At 36.1% G+C, this 26273-nt stretch overlaps 1 pseudogene; it reads left to right on the top strand.

The window, feature by feature from the left end:
- Positions 1 to 243: 243 nt before the first annotated feature.
- The window catches only part of LOC143645253 (methylcytosine dioxygenase TET1 pseudogene), a 58683-nt pseudogene continuing 32653 nt past the window's right edge, over positions 244 to 26273 (top strand).

Here is a 26273-nt window from a genome sequence, read left to right as displayed (position 1 = left end):
CTGTTCCTGGGTCTGCAACCCCCTGCCAGGCCCCAGTCATGCAACTCTACCTGCCTCTCCTCCATGGACCCTTGGAAAGCAGCTGCCCACATGGGAGCTCAGGCCTTGACCATCCCAGGAGGTAACCAAAACCTGTGAATGAGCTCAACCATGGGACATCCAGATTCTCCTCAGAAATAAGATTTTCCAAAAGACCAATGATGCTGTGCCCCATGCCCAGTCATTTATTTCTACTCAGTAGCTATGTCTTGATCTAACCATGCAAAGTCTTCCTGATTAGTCAGGAGGGAAGAGCTAAACAAAAGAAAAACAGCCATCTGAAGAAGACTTCCAAGCTAGCCAACAAAAATGTGGCAACAGTCAAGACTGTATGCTCTGAAAAATTAAAGCAATTAGTTCAAGAAAGAGATATTAAGAAAAAAACAGAACCCAAACCACTCATGCCAGTCAGAAGCCTTCTGACTAGAAGAGAAGCAGCCCAAATGAACTTGGATAGGACTGAGGTTCTTTTTCAGTCCTTAACTTGCAATGGGTTTACAATAGCTCTGCAAAGCACCTCTCTTAGCAGGCAGCTCTCCCAACCCCCAGTGGTCACAGCCAAAACCAAGAAAGTTCCACCTTCTAAGAATTTACAAAGCAATATAAGTGTGATTATAAAGTACTCATTGATGTGGGAGTAAATCCTCAGAAAATGAATCACACCCAATGCAAGACCCTCTTATCCCCCTTGATATAGTAAATTTAATTGACATACAAAAAGCATCTTTAATTAAAGGTGAGGGCCAAGAGACAACCTAGTCTTGGTCCCAAAGGGTCAAAGATTCCAAAATAAATATCCCCACTCACCATGGTCCTGTAGCTGAGACTCATTCTGAGTCATTAGAAGGCACACTTGGTACTGAAGGACTGTTCTCTGGACAGACAGCAAATAATACCAGTGGTTCTACCATATGTGCTCCATTGCCCCAAAGAGAAGCCCACATGGTTACCTCTGAAAGACATCCCAACATTCAGTTGGAAGATTTGGGTTCATGAGTAGAATCTCTTAAGCTATCTGATTTTTAGCTAGATCCCATCAAAAGTGTACATAATTGTCCCACCTCCAGCTTTAATAAGGTGTACCTTAATTGGACCTGTAATGGTGGGTCCACCTCTTTAGTAAAACTCCTCTTGGCAGGCTCAGAATCACAAGAAATCCTTTGTGCTAACTCAGATCATCAAGAGACCCTCAAAGCTACTCCATTTCAATGGGAGCTTCCTGGTGCTACTCCAGATCAACAAGAAATTCCTGATACTACCCCTGTCTTAAGAAACACCTTCAGTGCTATCCCACAGCAACAGGAAGTTCCTGGTGCCAATCCATTCTATGGAGAGGCCCTGGATGAGAACCCAGACCCACCAGAGATTTTTGCTACTATTCCATTCCAATGAGAGTCCATTGGTGCTATCCTAGAAGAACAAGAAACCCCTGGTATGGGGGGTGGTGCTGCCTTAGCCCTGCCTATCTTCCTTCCTGCTCCTCTAAACCCAATTGCCACTTACAATGCTCTCCCAACATGGCCTGTCTCATATGCACTTGAGGCCCAGGGTGCTATGCACATTTTGCCTTTGGGCTCACATCACACTCCTCAATCATCATCAAACTCAGCGATAAATTCAGTACCTCCAGCAATGGCTATAAGCAATAAGGAAAATGAGGTTCATATAAGGTTCTGACAATAAATACTCAGGGGTTCATAGTAGCCCCTGAGAGTGAACTTTGCCAGTCTTTGCTGGGTGTTGCCCCACTCTCCCAGACAGGTCCCAACAAATCAGAAAGAGGAAGTCCCCAAGTCAGCACAACAACTAGGGTTGATCTTGCCAGCCCCACAGTGGGCTTTCTGTCAGTGTCACTTGTGCCTACCTCCTCTTCTTCCTACACAACTTTGCTACCTACTTTGGAAAAGAAGAAATGAAAGCAATGCGGCGTGTGCAAATCCTGCCAACAGAAAAACAACTATGGTGAATGTACTTACTGTAAGAATAGAAAGAACAGCCATCAGATCTGCAGGAAGAGGAAATGTGAGGAAACCATCCATCATTTTACTTTTGAAGGTAAGCAGCTAGCCAAGGAGCTGGGAGACACCTTTGTGGAATCAAATTTAAAAATTTTTTTTATTGTGGTAACACCTATACAACATAAAATTTTCCAGTTTATTTTTAAAAGTACAATTCAGTGGCATTAATTATAGTTACAATGTTGTGCTACCATCACCGCATCCATTTCCAAAATTTTTCATCAAATCAAACAGAAATTCTGTACCTATTAAGCATTAACTCCCCATTTTCTCCCTCCCCTCCAATCTATATTCTACTTTCTGTTCCTATGAATTTGCATATTCCAGTTATTTTATATAAGTGAAATTATACAGTACTTGTCCTCTTGTCTCTGATTTATTTCACTTAGCAGAATGTTTGCAAGGTTCACTCTTGTTTTAGCATGTATCAAAACTTGATTTACTTTTATGGCTGAGTAGGTATTACATTGTATTGTACTGCTTTTTTTTTTTTTTCTATTCACCTGTAGATGGATGCTTGGGTCATTACCACATTTTGGCTATTATGGATAATGCTGCTCTGAATACTGGTGTACTAGTAGCTGTTCAAGCCCCTATTTTCAGTCTTTTGGGTATCTACCTAGGAGTAGGAATTTCCAGGTCATATCTTAATTCTAGGTTTTAACTTTTTGAGGAATTGCCAAACCGTTCTCCACAGCTGCTGCTCCATTTTATATTCTCACCAGTAAGGCATGAGGATTCCAGTTTTTCCAATCCTTGCCAACACCTATTTTTTAAAAATAATAGTCATTCTAGTGGTTGTGAAGCGGTACCTTACTGTAGTTTTGATTTGCTTTTTGTGCTAAGACAATTTGCTTCAAGATTGCATTAACTTGGAAAAACGTTGCTTAAAGTTATCTATATGAATTTGGGAACTTAACTGAAATATGTCTTGTACAGTGATGCATTAGCTTATTTTTAGAATTTGTACTTAAAAGCTAAAAGTTTCCCCATTAGAGGATTTGATGGAGACATAAGGCAATCGTATGAATGATGGTGTTTCGAAGATTTCCATGATGTCTCATTTTGGACAGCTGTGTCTTTTTTGGAAGTTATAGATTAAAAATTAAGAGTGAAATGTATTAATTAACTCCATAACAACCAGAGGAATTAAACTTCTTTCCTTTTGAAGTAATAAAACTGCATCATTAGTCTGAAATCTTTGCCCTTGAGCATATAGGTTTTGCCTCAATCAAGGCAAATTTTTATCTCCTCTGTATATCTCACAAGGTTGTTGGAATTAAATGTTAATCAGAAGGTGAAGATGGTTTCTAAGCTTTTCCATGATATGCAAACATTTGTTCTTATTATTACAATTTGTGAACCAAAATAGTAAAACTATTGCTTAACCTAGAATTTGTTTAAAGGACTTAAAGGAGCTTGGTTAAAACTCAAAGTATTGCTTTTCAGACTTCTAAACACCTGTCCAATAAGACTTTTTATCATTTTAATGACTCCCTTAAGGTTGCATTTATACTGTGTCTAGTATAAATAGAAGTATAGTAGAATAGTTTGATTAAAAATTATTATGAACTTTAATTAAATCAACCTGTTTAATTTAAAAAAAAAAAAAAGAATTACACATCATGACAAAGGGGATTTTATTCCAAATATGCCAGGGCCATTCAACGCAAGAAAATCATTTAATGTAATATAACACATTTACGAATTAAAAGGGAAACACCATATGATCATCTCGACTGATGCAGATAAGGCATTTGATGAAATTCAGCAACCTTTCATGGTAAACATGCACACATACACACACACACACACACACACACACACACACACTTCAAAAGGTAGGAACTGAAAGAGACTTCCTCAATATGATAAAGGACAGATATGAAAAAAAAAAAAACCACCCAGCTAACATCATACTCAACAGTGAGAGACTGAAAGCTTCCCCTCTAAAAATTGGGAACATGAGAAGTATGCCCATTACCACCACTGCTATTCAGCATTGTGCTAGAATTTCTAGCCAGAGCAATTAGGCAAGAAAAAAAAACAAAAATAAAAGTCATCCAAATGGGAAAGGAAGAAGTAAGCCTGTTGCTATTTGCAGATAACATGATGCTATATTGAGAAAATCCAGAAAAAACAACAGCAAAGCTATAGGAGTTAATAAGTGAGTTCAGCAAAGAAGCAGGATGTATGATCAACATGCAAAGATCCATTGTATTCCCATACACTAGTAACAAGACATCCAAGGAGGTAATGAAGAAAAAAAAATTCCATTTACAATAGCTCCTAAAAGAATCAAATATGGAGAAACAAACCTAACCTAGGATGTAAAGAACTTGTACACAGAAAAGTAACAAAACATTGCTAAAAGAAATCAAAGAAAACCTGAATAAATGGAAAGACATTCAGTGTTCATGGATTGGAAAGCAAAATGTTGTTAAGATGTCAATTCTACTTAAATTGATCTACAGATTCAATGCAAGACCCATTACAATTCCAAGACTACTTTGCAGAAATTATGAGGCTAATTATCAATTTTATTTGAAAATGTAAGGGGCCTCAAATTGCCAAAAACATCTTGAAAAAGAAAAATGAAGTAAGAAGTATCATGTATCCTGACTTAAATTGGTCAGTGGTCAAAACAGCATGGTACTGGCATAAAGATAGACAAACTGATGAATGATATCAAATTGAGAGCTCAGGTATAGACCCCTAGCTCTTTAAGGTCAATTGGTTTTGATAAGTCTACCAAGCCAAACTATCTAGGAAAGAACAGTCTCTTCAATAAATCGTGTTTGAAAACTGGATATCCATAACCAAAAGAATGAAAAAGAACCCCTATCTCACACCCCTATTCAAAAATTAACTCAAACTATATAAAAAGACCTAAATATAAGAACAGGTATCATGAAACTTCTAGAATAAAATATAGGGAAACATCTTCAAGATCTTTCAATAGGTGGTAGTTTAGGCTTTATACCCAAAGCACAAAGAATGAAAGGAAAAATAAATAAATGGGAACTCTTCAAAACTGAATACTTCAGTACTTCAAAAAACTTTGTCAAATGGGTGAAAAAGCAACCGAGTCAATAGGAGCAAATACTTGGAAACCATATATCTGATAAGTATTTGATATCAAATGAAAATGAAGAAATTCTACATCTCAACAATAAAAAGGCAAACAACCCAATTAAAAATGGGCAAAGGACCTCAATAGATATGTATCTAAACAAGAAATACAAGATGGCTAAGAGACACAAAAAAAGATGCTCAGTTTCACTAGTTATTAGGGAAATGTAAACCAAAACCACAAGGAGATATCATTTCACACCTACTAGAATGGCTGCTATTAAACAAACAAGAAACCACAAGTGTTGTAGAGAATATGGAGAAACTGAAACACTTATTCACTACTGGTAAACATGTAAAATGGTACAACTGCTACACAAACCATGGAAGATGCTTTGATGGTTCCTCAGGAAGCTAAATATTGAGTGGCCCTACAACCTGGCAATCCCACTACTAGGGATATATCTGGAAGATCCAAAAGCAGGTATTTAAACAGATACTTGTACACTGTTGTTCATAGTGGTATCATTCACAATTGTCAAAATATGGAAAAACCCCAAGTATCCATCAACAGATGAGGGGATAAACAAAATGTGGTATATGCATACTATGGAATATTATACAGCAGTTAAGAAGAAATGAAATCCTGAAGCACTCAACAAAATGGTTGAACCTTAAAGACATTTTGTTAAGTGAATTAAGTCAGACACAAGCGGACAAATATTTTATGATCTCACTGATGAAATGATAACCAATTATAATCATAATATGCAAACTCATAGACATAAAATATATAATATACATTGCCAGGATATAGAGTGATGCTAAAAAATAGGGAGCAGTTGCTTAATATGTGCAGAATGTTTAACTAGGGTGGACTTAAATATTTGAAAATGGCAGTGGCATGTTACTGTAATTAATAGTGCTGAATGGTGTGTGAGTGTGGTGGAAAGGGGAAGTTTACAGTCGTATATGGAAACGGATGTTAAAGGAAAGTTGGATGTTAAAACATGGGAATGTACAACACAGTGAATACTGTGGTGTAAAAATGTCCATGATTAACTGTACAATAATAAAAAGTTATTTCATGAACTAGAGCCGATGTATAACATTATTGTAAGGAGTTAATAGTAGAAGAGTATATGGGGAAAATGTGCTTGTTGCAAATTAGATTCTAGTTAACCAGTAACACTTTAATTCTATTTCATCAACAGTAACAAATATACCACACCAATACTATGGGTAATTAATAGGAAGGGTGTAAGGAGTATGGAAGGATTAGCATTTCTTTTTTATTTTCTTTCTTTTCTGGAGTAATGAAAATGTTCTAAATTTGCTCATGGAGCTATATGCACAACTATGTGATGATAATGTGAACTAATGATTCACATTAGTTAGAAACTTTGGATAGTTTCTATGCTGTGTGAATATATCTCAATAAAATTGCATTTTAAAAAACCTTTTGATACTGATTATGTATGTTGTTCTATTTTGTTTATTTTTTAATTAATAAAAAAAAGACAGCAAAAAAAAAGAGAAAGAAGCCACAGGAAGACAAAAAAAAAAAACCTTTTGAAAATATGCAATGACATCTTGACACTCTTTCAGATAAGTGATGTTTCTATAAGCTATTAAAATTTTTATATAAATGTGTTTTTTGCAGCCTAAACTTTGTCTTCAAATGCCAATAAAATCAGAAAAGCCCCTTTATTGTAAGCATTAGTACAGGGAACCTTTATAGTTTTCTATAGCTTTGGAGTTAAGGGAGTTATTACAACTCAGTTTAAACTTGAATGGCAAATGTTATTCTCAGTGCAGCTGCACAAGAGCATTTAAATACTTAAATACTTAGCATTTCATTTTATAGAAATAAAAAATTTTACCTCCAACTTTAAGCATTAATCACACTGTATGTTGCACTTAGTGGTTCAAAGTGCAAGGCAAACATCCTAAATCCTAAAATATCCTAGCTGTGAATTTGAGCAAGTTACTAATCTCTGCAAGGCATAAGCTTTTTCACCTATAAAATGTAAAATGATAGCAAATAAAAGAAAGAAGCAAACAGCCTCTTACATATTTCTAAAATTGCCATGAACCCCAAAGTTTCACCCAAGGTTTATTTTTCAAGGCAACTGTGAATATATAAAGAATAAAGTCTTTTTTAAATTTATGATGTTAATGGATTTTATTACTTTGCATTTTGCACAGTGAAGTGAAAATAATGAAAAGGATACCTTTGTTATATCAATATCTACATTGATAGATATTGATGGGTAGGCAGATGATTAGATTGACGGGTAGGTAGGTAGGTAGGTAGGTAGGGAGATAGATAGATAGATACATAGACACATAGACTGATCGACCCAATGTGTGTGGTTAGTTACTGGTACTACATTACCCTGTTTGTTAAGTTTAAATTTAATCAAGATAATTTCTATATGTTGCAATTTAGAAGAGATTAAAATATATGTCCATAAAACGTTGGCATTATACCCTTATCATATCATTGTTTATATGAGAAATAGAATGAAATGATCTTTACATGTAGCAATTTTTTTCTCCAGGAAAGTAAACTGTCTAAGCTTGTAAATTGTCTGTATTGATCTAGCTTGATACTTTGTAGTAGCTGCATAAGAGCAGATAGGAGTTTAAGCTATCTGAGGAAATAATATAAGGTTGTGGAATAAATATAGACAATATTCTCCAAAGTTATGAAATTTTAAGCATTATCGTTAGCAGTAAATATTACTCAATTTTATTTGGATTGTATATCCTCCAACCTCCATTTTGAAACATTTTCTTAGTACAATATACTTCACACTATCACAAAAATAATGAAGAATGTTTATTTTTAACTTCATCAATAAGCCTGAAGTAAATTTAGAAAAAATAACTCTTAGCCATTGGTCTCTGTTCACAGACTGAAATAAACACTAAACCTTCCTTTAATTCAATGCTATAAATTTTCTCTCTCTCTATTTAGAATTTAATTCCCTATGTCCCCATAGCCGCTGGTGCCTGTGAGTTATGTGTATGAAATTCAAATACCCATCAACTGAGGAATATTAAAGAGTGAAACTATATCTAACATTCATATAATAATTAGTTTACCTAATTTTTCTTCTAATCCAAAACTGCTAGCACTGCAATTGCTTACTGAATAGCTTATAGATTTGTTCAACCAGTAGTTCTGTTTGAAGTGTTTACTCTTCCTGAGGTGTGGTTGTTAGAAAGATGTCTGAAAAACAGTTTCTTCCCTCAAGTGACTAGTAACTGGAATGTAGTTGTATTAATGACAATATTTTTGAGACCATAAAGTAACAAGTAAATAAGTACACCTAGGCTAGATAGAGCTGAAAAACAGGAACATAAACGAAATATTTTCCAAGTAGGCAATGTTTAAACTTCCTCTTGAATGAAAATGGACTGGTGGACAAGGAGAATAGTTTGGGCACTTGGGCAGTTAGTCTATGAACAGAAAATCACTCACAAAGACGAATGATAGATAAGAATCAGAATGCTGTGTTTAAGAAATTGTCAGTAGTCAAGTATGTGTACATCGCAGGGATGAAAGGAAATGGGTTGGAGAGAGCCAGAGATTAATTCAAGGAAGCAGGTTTGCCCTCAATATTTGCAAAGCATGGGGAAGAGTACAAATTAAGGCTTACATGGCATTCGAGTTTGCCAAAGCAACCAGAATGCCACACATCAGAGATGGGTTGGTTTTTAATAAAAGGGGATTTATTCAGTTAAAAACATTTAGCTCTTCAGAGGAAAGGCAGCTAACTTTCATCTGAGGTTCTCTCTTACATGGGAAGGTATTGGGCGATCTCTGCTGGCCTCCTCTCCAAGCTTCTGGGTTCCAACAGCTTTCCTAGGGTGCTTACTTTCTGCATCTCCAAAGGCCTGGACTGAGCTACGAGTGCTGACATAAGGTATGTTGAACTGCTTGGACTATGCTGCGTTGAGCTCTCTCATTTAAACATCCAGCCAATTAAATCAAACATTATTCATTGCAGCAGGCACGCCCCCTAGCCAACTGCAGATGCAATCAGCGACAGATGAGGTTCACATGCCATTGGCTCATGTCCGCAACAACAGACTAGGCACCTTCACTTGGTCAAGTTGACTTCTGAACCTAATGACCGCACGTGGTATATATAAGGAATTTTAGAAGTTAGAAATCACGTTAATAAAAAGATTAAATAAAATAAGTTTTAACACTTTACTATGACTTATACACCTCACAATGACTTGAAAGGCTGATTTCTAATTTAAAATTTGAAGACTTCTTAGAAAATTATAACTGAGAAATAAAGAATGACTAATTAGGATGACTGAATCACTATATAGATGCTTTTTTCTTACTTTGTAGTATACTGTAGAATAGCCAAAAGAAAATACCAGAAATTACTGAAATCCACTGAACTGTAACCCAAATGCCTTGATCTTCTTTGATAATGATTGTATAACTGTGCAACTTTTATCTTGTGATTGTAAAATCCTCATGACTGGCCCCACTTGTACCCCTTTTCTTGTATTACAGCTTTAGAAACTTACGATCACAAAAGCTAGCTCCTAATGTTTATGAAGGGACTTGCATCAGCCCAGAACTAACCCTCCCCAATATCTAAGTTATCTTACTAGACAGAGCTAGATCTAACCAAAATTGGCCCACCTGACATATGTGGTAGCTTACGAGGTATGGAATCAATCTGCACATGCTCAATAATTAGATCATCTCCAACTTCATCTCGCATACCATACTCATTATCCTAAAACTTGCACATAAAACAACCAGATATAGAAACCCCAACATAAACACTCACACCCTCCTTCCCAAACAGCTAACCCTTGACCACTCAGAGGGCATCAGGGTGCCCACATAGGCAATTATAGAGCCCCAGCTGCCCAGAGCATGGTCTGAATCAGCTACCTCCTCATCACTTATGAGCTCTGGGGGTACACCTGCCGTACTTTCCACTATCAGGAGAACAGGCCCAAGTGAGGCCTCACCATATCTGAAAGCAAAGCACCATCCAGCAAGGAATTCTAGAGCAAGGTCTGAAATGTAGGGGCTGGGAGCAAGGACTCCAAAGGGCATTCCCTTATCCCCATAGATTCCTTGTCCTGTGAGGAAGTGTGTAACCAGAGGAGGGCCACCTGGAGAACAGGACCAGAAACATCCATTGCACTCATTATCTCATAAAATTGTTATCTTGAGGGACAGAAGGAAAACATGAAAAGCCAATGCCTTCATCTCTTTGTTAGCATTGTGAGTCTAGAAAGGAATTATTTGACCCTTGGTAAGAGTAAATTTAAAAATAAGAATTTCCCTTTATGCCAAAAGAGACTTTTTCCCTCTTCCCTTTCTCTTTCTTAGAAACTTTCCTTGAGAAACCTAATGTTTATAAATACTTCCTCTGCTCATACAGATCATGTAAATCTTTTTGAAGGCTAAATAAGCCTCTTTCCAGTGTTTCAACTGAGAATTTTTTAAGAGATGGAGCCATCTCTTTGAAATGTAAACATCAAGGAAGGTAGAGTTCCTGCCTTCCCACCACCAGAATTTTATCCTAGCTGCCTTGTTCCAACCTGTAAACCACCTGTTCGTCATAAAGATACCAAAAGTTTTACTATTTCTTCAGAATTACCAATTACCAATTACCAGGTAAATTTAGAATGAATTGGGAAAGAATATATAGCAACAGTGCCATCAAGTCCTCTTACAAAAGGACAAATTGTTATTATATTGAGGACATGTATGTAATGGATTATATCTGCATGGCAGTACAAAAAGGGTGGGATCAAGTTCTCACTTTATAACCTCATTAGTAGATTATGTGTGTTGCATATCACTATCTGGTTTAAGGCTTCGTCAGTAATAAAACTGTGTTTTCTTTTTAGTTTACTTTCTGTATTTGTGAAGAGGATTTGGGGGGGCTGCAAGAGCTATAACTTTTAGTTTTCCCCTAGCACCTGGAACAAATTTCTGATACAAGTCAAAAACTAAAATAAAACAATGCTATCGTCAGTGCAAATGTTGCCAGTGGTTTTCCTGTTATTAGATTATTCCTGGAAATATAGTTGTAAAGCTAGATGACTCCCCATAGTGGAAAGGGTTACAGAAGTGGTTAGACTCAGTCTCTGGAATCCTCATTTGTGCAAAGGGGCTGTGAACAAAATCAAACTTTACAGTGCAATAAGGTTTGCCCCACCCACCCTCATGTGAACCCTGAATACTAAGGAGCTAACTTGAGGCATGCATGATGAAAGGACTCTTCTCACCTATAGCTAAATTGCCTTGCCCAATGAACTAGGTCTTCCTTAGTCCATTTTCCTCAGAGCAGTGGTTCTTAATCCATTCAGAAATGTCATAATTCTTGGAAACTCTGATGAACGCCTTCAATAACACATTCAATAAAGTACACATAACTTAAACTCAAAAATTTGCATGTAAATTCAGGAAAGATCTACCATCCTTGGGCTTGTCTCCTCCACGAATCATGAGACTTAGACATTTTCTGACACTGGATGATTTGCAAATGGTAGATCTTCAGTAAATATTGGTTGAATAAATCCTTCCTTGGAGAAGCAAATGATGTCTGTGATTAAAATTATAAACTACCATTATTTTTTGTTTTCCTATAAAAAACTGGGTTTCCAAATAAAGTCCTTAGGCATCCTATAATTTCAATTTAGCTTTACAGTGCTTCTAACAAGAACTCTTTTTGTATATACCACTACATCATAAAGACAAGATTGCTTTTTGAGAATTAAACAAGGTAAACACTGTGTTAAAACTTAGCAAATATTTAATATAGTAAATGCTCAACATGTTAGCTTTCATGGTTACAATAAAGTTTGATTTGAGTCATGCTATTTGAGGATATATCTCTCAGTAAACAACCATCCAAAAAGTTAGCATGCTAAGTAAAATAATATTTACTTTTGTACTTAAAAAGTAAAATTTTTAAAGAAGTATATCTGAAACCCATGCTGACCTCTTTTCTCTACTACTATGAATTAATTGCATCTAATACCCTGAATTTCCACCTTCAATCAGAATGGCAGGCACAGAAAGAAAATCAGAACAGTAGCTTGATTCAAATAAATGGATGACATGAAACTTAAGAACCAGTTCCATATCTGAAGCTTTAACATTGGAAAGAAGGACAGGCTACATACACAGTTCTTCCCCTTTGAGATACATCACATTTTCTGCTTATGGGTTCATAGACAATTTTAATGATTGGGTAAAGAAAAATGAATCTTACTGGCAAAGTTGTGAATGATATGGTAGAATGTAAATATAATGTAATTTGAGCATGATTGGAGAAAAAAGCTGATATCGACACTTGCTCTGCTCTTTCTTTTTAAAAAAGATACCTCATTTAGATTTTTGGTTTTCTGGTAGAAAGTTATGTTTTGAGAAAGTATAGTCACTATAAATTTGAATAGCCATTATTCATCTTTCAATACAATTGTACTGAATGTACAAGTCCATATCATTCAGCCCACCATTTGGGAATAGCTTGAAAATGCAGATAACAAGTTAATGCAGTTCCAGGCTTTTATCCTGCAATTCTGCTAGGCAGCCCGAAAGCAAAAACTTATTTATTTCCTGTTTCATCTCCATTGCATCCCAAAAGGGATGGGCCAAATCATCTTTCTTTTGCAGAATGTTCTAGGGGATCAAAGCTTCAAATACTGTCCAACACAAAATAATAATAACTTTTCATAGACAAAAAAGTCAAGGTGGATTTATTGTAGAGAAGCTCAATGTTGTACTTTTTTCTTCTGCTTCTGTAAATTAAGCATCTGTTAGATTGACCCATAGGAAGAGGAAGTCATCCTCTTTGTCTTGATTTGGCCTGAAAATCAAATTTTCATTACCTCAATTTCATGTAAGACTGTTAAGATAGCAGACATCATCATAAAATTGGCAACATCCCCAAAGTCACTATTTTGTGTTATTGTTTTTATGCCTTTCAGAAATTCTATGTAACAACTTCAAATTAACTGCATCTAATACATCGGATTTCTACCTTCTTATCTTTGCTCATGTTGTTTCCCACACTTGCAATGTTTTATCTACAAATAAACATATATAACTTCTCATTGTGGATCTAAGCTTTCATAAAGCTCCATCTCCTCCACAAAAATCCTCTCAGCCCACCCAAATTTAAAACTCTATCTCCTTCTCTTTAGAATATACTAGGAGATTTAGCTAATGTTTATAACTTGCTGGCTTTGTAAAATCACAGTTGGCTACTATATATGCAAATGGACATGCTGGATTCTCCCACTTAAGATTGTCAGTTTTTTCTGGACAGTCATACCTCACACTTGTGTGTGCATGCCACAGGAAACTAATTATTTATCCTCCAAGTTCCAGATCCCAGAGCACATTTACCGTGTAGCTGATGGTGCTTAACCTGCAGGGTCACTCTCTTACAAGGGACCCTTAGAAGATTCTGAGTATTCTCCTGCTGGGATATGGGGGAGAAGTCATGGGCTGGAGTCATGGAGAGCGGCCCCAGTGTGGAATGGCACCATTTGGGTGGTAGCTCCGGGATTGCAGGTGATGACCATGGTTCACTGAACTAGATCCACAACCCCTTCTCTGCACAACAACCTGCCTTTGGTGATGTCCTTAAGCATCTGGACCCCATTTCTGTACCCAAGAAAGATCAAATTTTTCACTTTTTCATTCCCTGCTTGGGGAGTGCCAAAACCCAGTCTTCATGAACATTTTGCCCACAAAGAATGTGGAGGTGGGGAGTGGCATGGGAGAATGCCACGTAACCGGCTGACCTTAACGGGGTCCCTGCCAAGTGAAAAAAGAAGGCAAGGGTTCTCTGGGGGCCTCCACACGTCAGGAGTACTGTCTAAGAAAAAACAGCAGAGGAAGTTATAGACCTGGCATTACTAATATGAAGATATAAAGCTGAAAGTCTTCTAAACTATAGTATTAAAAAATTGTTATTTTTGCTGGAGGAAACATGGATGTATCTCGCTATGCTCTCTATAAAAATGATTTTACAAAACATTTATCTTAAGAAATAGCAGTTGAGGATAGAAAGTAAAAAATCTAAGAATAAAAATATTACGGAGATATGTCTGGCAGGTAGATAATAATAAAAGTGATAATATTTTTCTGAAAGGATTTGTGATGCTTGTAGTACTAAACTTTTAAATTAGTCATCTGTTGCAAATTATTTTATCTAAGAATAAGGAAAACAAAGCACTTCTTTTTATTACTTTTTACCCCCTTAAATAAATCTTCTGAATGTTTTAAGATTTGGGTCTTATAAACCTTGGATGTGGCCTGCCAGAACCTCAGGCTGTCCCACATATCCCACATATCTCTCCCACTCAACTTGAGTTCATCAGCTTCTCCAGCCCTAAACCTTTCCCTCATTCTGAGTTTTTATGTTAATGAATGATTCTACCATTATCCTCTTGACTCTCAGGACTGAGATTAGAGGAATATTTTTCCAGGGAGAATTTTCTGAGCAGCTCATTCCTTGCTGAGTTACTTCATCCTCTTTTGATCCCATTATCTCTTGTGGCTTCCCTTAAAAAGCAGCCATCGGGTATGTCATGGTGGCTCAGTGGCAGAGTTCTCACCTGCCAGGCCCGAGGCCCAGTTTCAATTCCCGATGCCCACCCATGTAAAACACAAAACAAAAAACAAAAAAGCCGTCATCACCCTGTGCTGTGGATCCAACACTTCAGCTTCTGGTTATTTCTCCATCATCCTCTCTAAACTCTTAATTTTTTGAGGATAGAGTCTAAGTCTTCTCTGTTTCAGTGTCTTATTATTTAGCACAAGGCCAGACTTATAGTTAGTATTAACAGAATAATTATTAAATGGTTGAATAAAATCTTTCCTGAATGTCTCACAAAGGTTTTTTTCCCCTTTATTTCATCAATTAATTGATATATTTACTCAATAAACCAACTTTAATCATCTGTAACGTGCCAGGAACTCCGCTAGTTACTGGGCATACATGTTGAATAAGAATCAGAACCTGCTTTCACATTACTTTCAAGTTTAGAGGAAACCTAAATCAATAATTACAAAGAGGTTTCATATTGCTTGAGTACAGAAAGGCACAAAAGAACCTGTAGACACATCAGAGGAAGAGCAAGCACAGTCTGGGGTTGTCAAAGAAGGATGCTGTAGGAAACAAGACTAAAACGAGACTTGAAGAATGAACAGCTGTTAAACCAGGTGGCGACGTGTAAGGAACAGAAGAAATCCTCCAGGAAGAAGGGTGACCTCACGCGAAGGCACTAAGTGTGAGAGCACGCCTTATTAATGTCACCATAGTTGTTTTAGTATGAATGGCATGTATAAAGCATGGAATAGAATCAAAGAAAGTATGCATGCAGAGAGGGGAGGAGCCAGAATAGAAAACTCTCCTTTACCCATCACTCTATCTATGGCATTCTTTTGTTATCGCACTACATTTGTTCCTAAGTCCAGATCCGTTTCGAACTATTAGTTCTTTGAATCCATAACTACATCTGAACTGCATCTCTTTTTGTAACACCTAGAATAATATCTAGGGCTGTATTAAATAAAGATCTAATAAATTTGTTTGTGCATCGATGTCCAAATAAATGTTTTATGATACATGTGCAGGATTGATTCAGCATGTGTTTAAGGCCAATATCTGAATCAAAAACTCAAATTTAATACAAACCATAAACCAACATTTAGTTGGCTCGGTATGATTCCTTGATATATAAATATTGCTTTGTGCCTTTATAGACTTTATAACACACTAAATACATATTTGTATCTTTATATGTTACCTGTTATCATGACATGATGAAAATAGAGTTGGAAAGTAAAGATAATATTCTAGGTTTAAGGCAGAGTAAGATTGTATTTATTTTGATACTTTATTCTACTAACGTTTTGTGTTGCAAATTCAACATTTCAGCATCAGGAAATGTCTGCTTGAAAAGAGAGATGGATCTTCTGACCGATCACCACTATTAATTCACTGACCTTTGAAGAAGATTGAAGGAGTCCTAAAGTTTTCAATATGGCACCTGGAATTTATTAATCTTAAAAGCTACTGCCTTGAATAAATGATGGCAGAAATCATGACTTATCCATCTACACATCTCTCCAAATACTAAATCAGCTGCTTTAACAAGAGATACTGAACAAATATTCACTGTGTTGAATTAAATTGCATATCAAATAATTTTGGGTTCTTATGGACTACTGAGCTGCTCAAGGAAATACCATGAAATGAGTTGGCTTAAACAATGGGAATTTATTAGCTTATGGTTTTGAGATATTTACCATAAGAATAATATAATAATAATGCAGATTAAAATCATGAAAATAAAAAAAGAAATCCTGAAACCTATTACAAACAAATCATGTTTCTTATCGTCCCATGTTTTTTTTCTAGACCTTCTCAAATGCTTACACTCATTTTATATTTAAATTTTACCACTTATTTACATAATATGCCATCCAGGGCACAAAATATCCTTACTTATTATTTCAGTTTTAGATAATTAGGTAGTTCCTAAATTTCCATCATTAGAAATAATCCTGCAATGAACATTTCAAGGCACAAAATTTATCTCTTATCAGATAAATATGTCCTATGAAGCTAGCACCCACATGAAAATTTCTGTTATTGCAACAGCAAGTTTCTCACAAACTGAAAGTTTCATTTTGGTCTCCTTGGATTTAGTTGCCTTGTATCTTTAATCTCTTTTAGTATGGATCAGTTTTTTGGGTCACTTTTAATAGCCTTATTGATGTATAAATTACAAACTAAAAATTTCATCCATTTATATTATACAGTTCAATGATTTTAGCATATTTACAAAGCTATGCTTTTATATTAACAAGAATTTTCAGTAATGAAAGAAAGATTCACAATTTCATCTGAAAGACTTTTGGTTACTGAAAATGGTAAATTATAGCATTCACTCTACTCTGGCCAAAAGACACCATAGAAGGCATTTCTTCTGGTCTTTGATAAGTGCTTGATTATATTGATGACCACATACCCTCTTTCCAGAATGTTTAGTTCCTAACATACCATTAGAGTTGTCGGATTACATCATTTTATTCTTAGCTTTCATTTTTATTAAGACCATCTATAGTGTAGCAATGAGCACTTCCACTTTTAAAAAATGCTTGAACTCAGGAGAGGATGACTGGCTTTAAAACAGCTCTTCAGACCTGTCAAATGATGAATCAAGCCAAGTTTTGTGAAACTTTTATTTGACATTTTTAAGCCTTGTAACATATGTCTTCTAGTTGTGTCCTACTAAGTAGTAGTTATTCAAGGCACATCTTGCCAAGGAAACATATACTGGCATATTTAGACTTGCATTTCTCTATGCACGTTTTCTATAGGGCTTGTCTCAGCTGATGAAATTAGAAACATCAAGTTTTAAATTCCTTTACCTATAGCTACTTTGATGGATTACTCCACGATGCAGGAGAAGAGCTATAGCACTGTCGGAAATTGACTTGCCATTCCAGCACATTTCCTCAGCTAAAGTAACAGCACCATCATTTTTTTAAAAATATGTTCAACTTTTATATTTGACCTATGTTTTGGAGAAGGTGATTCTTTCTTTAAAAAAATATTTACTTTCTCTGGACTGGAAAAGAACCCCAGTAGTTTCTCATAAATATCCCATAAACTACAATAAAATTTATAGCAAAAGTTATAGCCTCCCTTTAATTTCCAAGAGTTTTTTTCCAACTTGGACATTATTTACGATCTCCTTGGCCACTAAATTATTTTTTTATCTCCCTGAATTCAACTGTTGTCAAATTAAAATTTCTAAAGTACAACAGTTAATCATGTTTTCTCTCACTGAAAATCTTCACTGGCTTCCTTTTTCCTGTAGAATAAAAGTGAAATACCTGTTTTGCTTGCTAAAGCTGCTGGAAGGCAATATACAGGAAATTGGTTGGCTTTTTTTTTTTTTTGCATGGCCAGACTCGAGGATTTGAACCCGTGTTTCTGGCATGGCAGGCGAGAATACTGCCACTGAACCACTGTTGCCTGTCCTGATTGGCTTTTACAAAGAGGATTTATTAGGTTACAAATTTATAGGTCTAAAACCATGAAAGTGTCCAAAGGGTAATACCTTTTGTGAGGAAAGAGCGTTGGCATCCAGGGTTCCTATTCCTCTGTTATGGAAAGGCACATGGTGACATTTGCTGGTCCTTCTCTCCTGGATTCTGGTTCTCAGCTCCTGGTCCTTCTTGTTTCTCCTGGGGTGTTTTCTTCCTCTGAGCTCTCTCCAAACCACATTTCCCTTGTATCCTTTCAGAAAAGACTCCAGCAAGGGGATTAAGACCCACTTGGAATTGGCTGGTTCATATCTCCATGGAAACAATCCAAGCAAAAGGTCTCACCCATAACGGCTCTGTACTCACAGCAATAGATTGAAAGAACATAGCCTTTTCTGGAGTAAGTAACAGATTTTAACCAGTATAATACCTTAGGCAATATGTAAAAGAGGAGTCATATGGAGATGTATGAGTTTGAATCCCTAATATATTTTAACATCATTGCATGTCTATGAAAGTTAAGTTTCTTTGACAAAATTGACTATCCCTTTCTTCAAAGTTATTGAGAAAGTTAATTAAGTTAATGTGTGCTCAGTTTCTGAGTAGGAGAGTGCATTAGTTAGATTCAGTTGTCAACTTGGCCAGGTGAAGGCACCTAGTTCTGTTGCTGTGGACATGAGCCAATGGTATGTGAACTTCATCTGTTAATGATTACATCTGCAGTTGGCTAAGAGGCGTGCCTGCTTCAGTGAATGATGTTTGACTTAATTGGCTGGTGCTTATATGAGAGAGAGCAAGGTAGCACAGCCCAAGCAGCTCAGCATACCTCATTTCAGCACTCGCAGCTCAGCCCAGGCCTTTGGAGATGCAGAAAGAAATCACCCCAGGGAAAGTTGTTGGAACCCAGAGGCCTAGAGAGAAGGCCAGCAGAGATTGTCCCGTGCCTTCCCACATAAGAAAGAACCTCAGTTGAAAGTTAGCTGCCTTTCCTCTGAAGAACTAATGAAATAAATCCCCTTTTATTAAAAGCCAATCCGTCTCTGGTGTGTTGCATTCTGGCAGCTAGCAAACTAGAACAGGGAGAAATAAATGTTTCCTGAATTCCTTGAGCTTCATTTTTAAGTATTTTCACTATCATGCCTAAACTTTTATTTAAAAATTCTTCTATCTACAATATACTATTGAACTTCTGTGAGGAATGTAATAAAAATAAATTTCTTGCCCTCCCCAAACTTGCTGTGTAAAGAAAATAAGTGCCAAGCAGTGAAAAGTGACATGGGGAGATGTGGATGGATTTATGAAAATATATGGGCATTAGATTTAACAAGACTTGGTAACTGAATGGAGACGGAGTAAAGGAAGACTGCAAGGTTTACAGTGCAACTCATATGTTAGACAGCAGCTCTTGTTTTATTGCTTTCAGATTCTCACTCTTTTTCTGTTCAATGCCTTCTGTATTAGGGTCCTCTAGAGAAACTATGAATGGAAGATATCTGTAAATATGAGCTTTACAAAGATGTCTCATGCAACCATGGAGATGCAAGAGTCCCAAATCCATAGGGTAGGCTGCAAGGCTGACAACTTCAATGAAGATACTCGACAAACTCCACAGGAGAGGCTGGCTCTCTGAAGAAGAAGTGAAAGTTCTCGTCTCCCTTAAAAGTCTTCAACTGATTTGGATTAAGTCCAACTGATTGGATTCTCTTATTGAGGAAGACATGCCCTTACTGATCATGGATGTAATCAGCCACAGATGCAATCAACTGACGATGATTTAATAATCCAGCTTCTGGCTTATCAGCTGACCATGAAATATCCTTGCAGCAATGGTCAGGCCAGTGCTTGCCTGACCAGACAATTGGGCATCATCACGGGGCCAAGTTGACACCTGAACCCAACCATCAAACCGTCTTTCCTCATATGGCCTGGAAGTTCCTAAAGCTCACTCACCATGGCATAGAATTATTTAAATCTCCAAAACAGGCACTCAATAAATGCTTCATGAATAAGTAAGTGCTTATAGAGAAGAAAGGGTAATGTGGGCTGTTGACGTACCCTAGGAACCAGCCACCTTCCCTTCTATTATCTAATTAACACAATATCATTGAACTGAGGATTATTCAATGGTGATTAAAATTGCTTTAAAAAATCACCAAAGACTGACACAGCTTCATTTTAGCCTAAATTTATTATTTCTCCTGGAGTTATTAAAAAGCCAAAAATGAGGGTGGGTAATGGTGGCTCAGTGGCAGAGTTCTTGCCTGCCATGCCGGAGACCCGGATTCAGTTCCTGGTGCCTGTCCATGTAAAAATAAATAAATAAATAAAATATTTAAATTACTCATTTCCGTTTAATTTTTATTTTTTTCTTTAATAGTAGCAAACTAAAAAAAATCACAAAATGTGGGCAGTTTTGGGGCGAGGGGAAAAAAAATCCAATAAATCCAGTTTATGTACTAAAGGGAAGTTTACTCTGAACTCAATACATTATATGACAAACTAAATAAATCTTTTATTAAGGTGCTTTAACTCATATAAAATATAAATTTATATATAATACTGCACAAATACAAAAATATATACATATTAATTATTTGATCTTCTTGAGGCTTAGAGGAAGTTTTTAAAAATCAAGTTATAGAGGTATTTTCTATGGATGATTTTAAGTGTTACACAATGTATTCCTGCAAGAGAATCCAAAAGACTGGAAATAAAATGCATTAATTATTGGTTAGGAATTCATAACAAGCCATTTAGAAAAATATGGGTTTGTGGAGGAATTAAAATAACTTTAGTTTCCTATTCAAGAGGCAGAATATTGTATGGAATCCCAGGGCGGTGACTTGGAGTGGTATTTTAGTAACTGCAATAGGCCTACCATGTGAAGGGAAAAAATACACTGATTACCACTTATGGTCTTTGCCACTCTGTGATAATGTCCGATAGGTAGTAAAGACCAGCCATTCAGTAACTATTAAAGAACTCCTGGGGACAGGTACTGTTTGTAAATGATGATAGCCAAAATGAATAAACTATTATTTCTGTTTTGTAGATGCTAATTCTTACAGGGACAGCCGTCTTATAAACAGATAATTATAATAGAATGTGATCATGTTGACCCAGAGAAGGACAGGCAGAAATTTGGAATTGAGTGTCCTCAATCAATCTCCATCAGTGGCCCACAGCAAGCATTTCCAAATGCACCAGAACTTGGTTGCAGTCATTCTCGATAGGACACTCCAGGCTGCTGCTCTGAATCTTTGGGAGTTGGCATGTATTTCAGTTACCCCAACTGCTCAAGCAAATACCGAATGCATTGGCATAAGCAATGGGAATTTAGTAGCTTACAGTTTTGAGGTCGGGAAAATGTCCAAATCAAGACATCTTCTAGGCAATGCTTTCTTCCCAATAGTGTGGCATTCTGGGGCTGCTCCCAGACCCTCGGTCCTCAGCGTGTCACAGAGCAACGTACATGACAGTGTCTGCTAGTCTTTTCTGGATTTCATTGATGTCAGCTTCTGGCTGCTCCATGTGTACCTTTCTCTGTGTCTGAATTGCACTCTCTTATAAAGAACCCCATTAACAGGATTGAGACCCACCCTGATTATAGTGGGCCACTTCTTAACTGAAGTAACCTCATCAAAAGGTCTTACTTACAATGGGTTCACACTCCCCAGAAATGGATCACATTTAAGAACATGTTTTTCTGGGGCACATACAGCTTTGAACCACCAAGGCATGTGAATTGAGGTTATATGCTACTAACAAGAGGTTCTAATTATAAAAGCATAGATCCTCTGGCAGATCTCAATGTGGCAACCAATTCAAACCAAGCTGTTTTTGACCCTTGATCCTCCTGTTTTGCAGATCGCATGCCAGTTGAATGAATAACGACTGGGATCCTGAGACACAGGTGGCAACATAAACACAAGCACTTTGGGGCCATCCTTAGTAACAGAATAAATCCTTTTATAAATGTGGGTTTCTTAGTAAGTAAGTTGGGGCACAAATGGCTCAGTGAGAATTTAGTATATTTATAGAGTGGTGTCTATTAAGTCACATTAACCACATAATCATCTTTTTTCTTTTTTCCCTCAGAATCTATATGAAGCCATTGACACTCCACTGAGCACTCCATGCTCTCCACTCCATTTGGAATTCCTGGGTCCCCTGCTTCTGAATTCTCCTCATAAATATCCATAACGGTTAAAATGTAAATAATCCAGAAATGATTTTCACAGATACCTGAGGGGCATGCAGTTCTGAGTGAAAGCTGAGAAAGACTCTCCACATTGCCTCGTGCTGGGCACAGATGGGCTCGGGTTATCAGTCAAGCTCAGAGATGCCCACAGGGCAGCAAGACACGAGCCTGTGTATAGGTCGTCCCCCTTCCCATATTTTTCTTATCTTAAGAAATACTTTTTGAATCAGAAGGAATATACCCTTCCATATGTGGAGTCCAAGGGCAAGAGAAGTAAGTGTTCGGGGCATTCAAGGAGGAAAGGAGCAAAATTAAAAGGGCAATAATTCTAGGGTGTCAGGGAACTGAAGAGAATAGTGTCTGGTCCCTAGTAGGCTCTCCATAATTTTTTTGCATGGCTGGGTGAAAACATAGTTGCAAATGAAATGCAAATTAAAAGCTTATCTTCCTTGAGGGTTGGATTCTAAATCACCACTACAGTCAAGAAGGAGGTAATGTTGGAATGGAGAAACTATACTTTTGTGCTAATCTTAATGCAGGATTCTGTAATTAAATCATATAACTGGCATTTGCTTTATTTTTGGTCAGTTTTCAACATAGTAAAGTGGGTTGTTTCTGTATCCACAATTTTTTTAAAAAGGTAAAATTCTCTAATTTAGTTGTTCTCCAATGATGTTTATAGACCAGTCTCATTGGACTCCCCCTGGGGGATGTTCAACATGAATTCTGAATCCCACCCTCTACACCCTTGGATTCATTAGATTTAAATTTGAGGCAAATTATCTGTATTTTTAAAATGCTCACCAAGTAATCTGATAAGACTTCTTTTGCTCAATCATCAACTTAATAGTCAGTGCCTTGAAGAAGTCTTCTATGATCATTTGGTTGAATGTTCTTAGACAGGGACTCACTACTCTACAAAACAATGCATTTATATTTTTTTATCAAAACATTTGACTTAGTAGTTTGGATAGTCATGGTGTCCACAAAACGGCAGAGAGCAAGAATGTCCATGTGCTAACTTTTTTCCAAACGCATAAAACATTAAACATGTTTGAAACATTGCCTTCAGCAAGATTAAGGAAAATACATACCTGATCATGCAACAAGTGCTTTTTTTCATTTATTGAGCATTCAAATGTGACAAATGCATGACTAGGATTTTATGTTCATTCTCTCATTAACGCTTGTAGAAATAAATGAAAATCAACTAAAAAGAACAAAGAGAGGATATGTGTTCAGTGCTTGATATATAGCAAGGGAGTCAGCCACCAGCATGTACATTTGGCAGACACTCAAAGAAGGCAGAAGAGTGGAAAAGCTTCAGAGTGAATTTTTTTTTTTAAAAAAAGGCAAATTTTCAGGTATATCTGATTGGAGCTGTTGGCATGGGGAAGCTGGAGACAGCTAACTATAAGTAAATCACAAAATCACATAAGTAATCACTCAAGATGTTATTTGTTCGGGGAAAATAATTGGTATTCTCTGTTGGTCCTGAGTTGGAAATGGGGACAAAAATTAGGGAAACTGGCAATCATTGACCAAATATGATTATCTTAGCAATTGGCATTGCTGCTGCAGTTGTGAACTGCGTCCTGGTTGGTTTTTGGTCAGTTTTATTGTCATATATGATCTGGTCCCTTGTATATACAATTTCTCAATCTTTAAAAGTAACTGCCAGATATGTTTTATTATGTCCACCTTAAATGGCAAAGAAACCAAGACAGAGAGAAATTATATAATTTCCCTAAGATCATATGTTTAAGTAATCAGAGTAACTGGCATTTGAAATAAGATTTATCTTTCAGGAAGTCCTTACCCTAGACAACACTTTACCTATTTTATAATAAATAATATTTAAAATAAAAAATTATAACACATTATGTCTATGTCTATGGATAGCTCCAAGGTTTTATATTTTGTCTTTCATAAAACCCTCAACAGCCTATATTACAATGCGTATATGGTTTGTGGTAGGAAGAATTATGTACCTCCCCCAAAAAACATATGTTCTTAATCTGCATTCCTGTGGATGTGAACCCATTGTAAATAAGACCTCTTGAAAATATTGTTTTTAGTTAAGGTGTGGTCCAAGTAAATGAGGGAGGGTCTTAATCAGATTACTTTAAGCTTTATATGTAGAAAAAAATTCAGACATAGTCAGATAAAGCCACAGGGAGGAGTCAGCAACAAGAAGTCAATGGAACCTGGAGGAGAAAAGAGAAGACATCACCATGTGACAGGAAAGCCAAGGAACCCAAAGATTGCTGGACAGCTGGAGCATTACCAACCCCAGGAGAAAGTGAGCCTGTCAGATATGTTTTATTATGTTCAGTTTGAAACTGTAAGATGATAAATTTCTACTGTTTAAGCCAACCCATGGTATGGTATTTGTCATAGCAGCTGGGAAACTTTATGACTCATGTAGGAATGACAGTAAGTACAAAAGTTATTAATTCAAGACTTGGAAAATTACAAATTTCTTTAAAAGCTTCTGAATTCTAAACTGAATGATATTTTTAGTTCAGTTTTTCTTAAATCAGTGTTTCTCAGAATTAAAGATTTTTTTAAAATTTTCTTAATTACCTGATATTTTTGTTTGGGATTAGGTTTTACCTAACTAATTACAGATAAACCTGCCAAATTTCAGATAGGCAAGTAGTTTTCTCTTTGGAAGATTGCCAGGTATACTAGGGAAAAGTAGCCTGCTAGAGTTCCAAAGAGTCTAGTAAGAAAAGAAGCTCCTCCCGTATTCTGCTAGTTTTTTTCTTTTCAGTGTGGCATTAGAAGAGTCTTCACTGAATCCTCTTTTTTGAATAGAAAAGAAGAAATTTTTACATATCTTTATGTAAGTGTACATGTCCTCACATCTATCATTCGATTCATTACTGAAAGTAATCACAGAGTATATTTTCTAAAACTATCTAAATTCTTTCCATAATATTTTTAAATGTCAGTCTTCATAGGTAAAGTAGAAATGCAGAGGAAAGGAAGAAATTTTGGTTCAATTCATCTTTTCTTATTGTGTCTTTGATAATAATAGCATTAACAAAAAAAGTTTAAGAAGATAATATGTTTAGTAAATGAATATAGTTTAAATCTGAAAAATTCACCAATTTCCTTTCAGTTGTACAGGTAACCTTTTCTTAGGCTTATGGGTTAAAATGGACCACAATATTTATATACTTTGATATAGAAGGGGAATTCAAGCATATTATTTTTTCCCCTCTGCATATATTTCTATGCTTGTAGTGAAAAAAACTTTAAGGCTTAAAATAAAGGATATTTTAAAAAGTATAGGTCCTTGCAATAATTCACATGGGTTTAGAGTAATTTTAGATATTCACCTCAGTAACCATAAAATGGTTCATTTCCCTCATCTGGCCATTCTTATATTAGCTTCATTAGCTGAGACAGAGCTTATTTGGATCCAGAGAACAACTTTCTTCAGCTTCTATAGTAGCGAAAGGTCTTTTTGCTCTTTTCTTTTAAAGAGGGTAAAGGGACAAATTTTTACAATAGTAAATTGAATTGAAATAAATTACCTACCAAAGAGACATCATCTAAATCATGAGATTTTCATAATTAAAATGGAAATGTATTAGAGTATAAGTTCTTTAGTTTAAAATGAATCATGGTAACCAATATGGGTAATATGTTTATAAGACCCGTTCTTTTTAAAAATAATTATTATTATAGTAATAATTAGTTTAATTATAATAGATGATATCATATGTCCTTCTTTTAAAATAATACTTGAAACCTTGGAATTATCAAAAATTATTATCAAAGATCTATTCTTATTTAAGAATAAACTTGAAAAAATAGTATTTACTTCAAAGAACTTTATAAGTTATTACTTATA

Source organism: Tamandua tetradactyla, chromosome 8 (genome assembly GCF_023851605.1).
Source record: "Tamandua tetradactyla isolate mTamTet1 chromosome 8, mTamTet1.pri, whole genome shotgun sequence".
NCBI lineage: Eukaryota > Metazoa > Chordata > Mammalia > Pilosa > Myrmecophagidae > Tamandua > Tamandua tetradactyla.
Note: the sequence above shows the minus strand (reverse complement) of the source record. Positions and strands in the feature narration are given on the sequence as shown.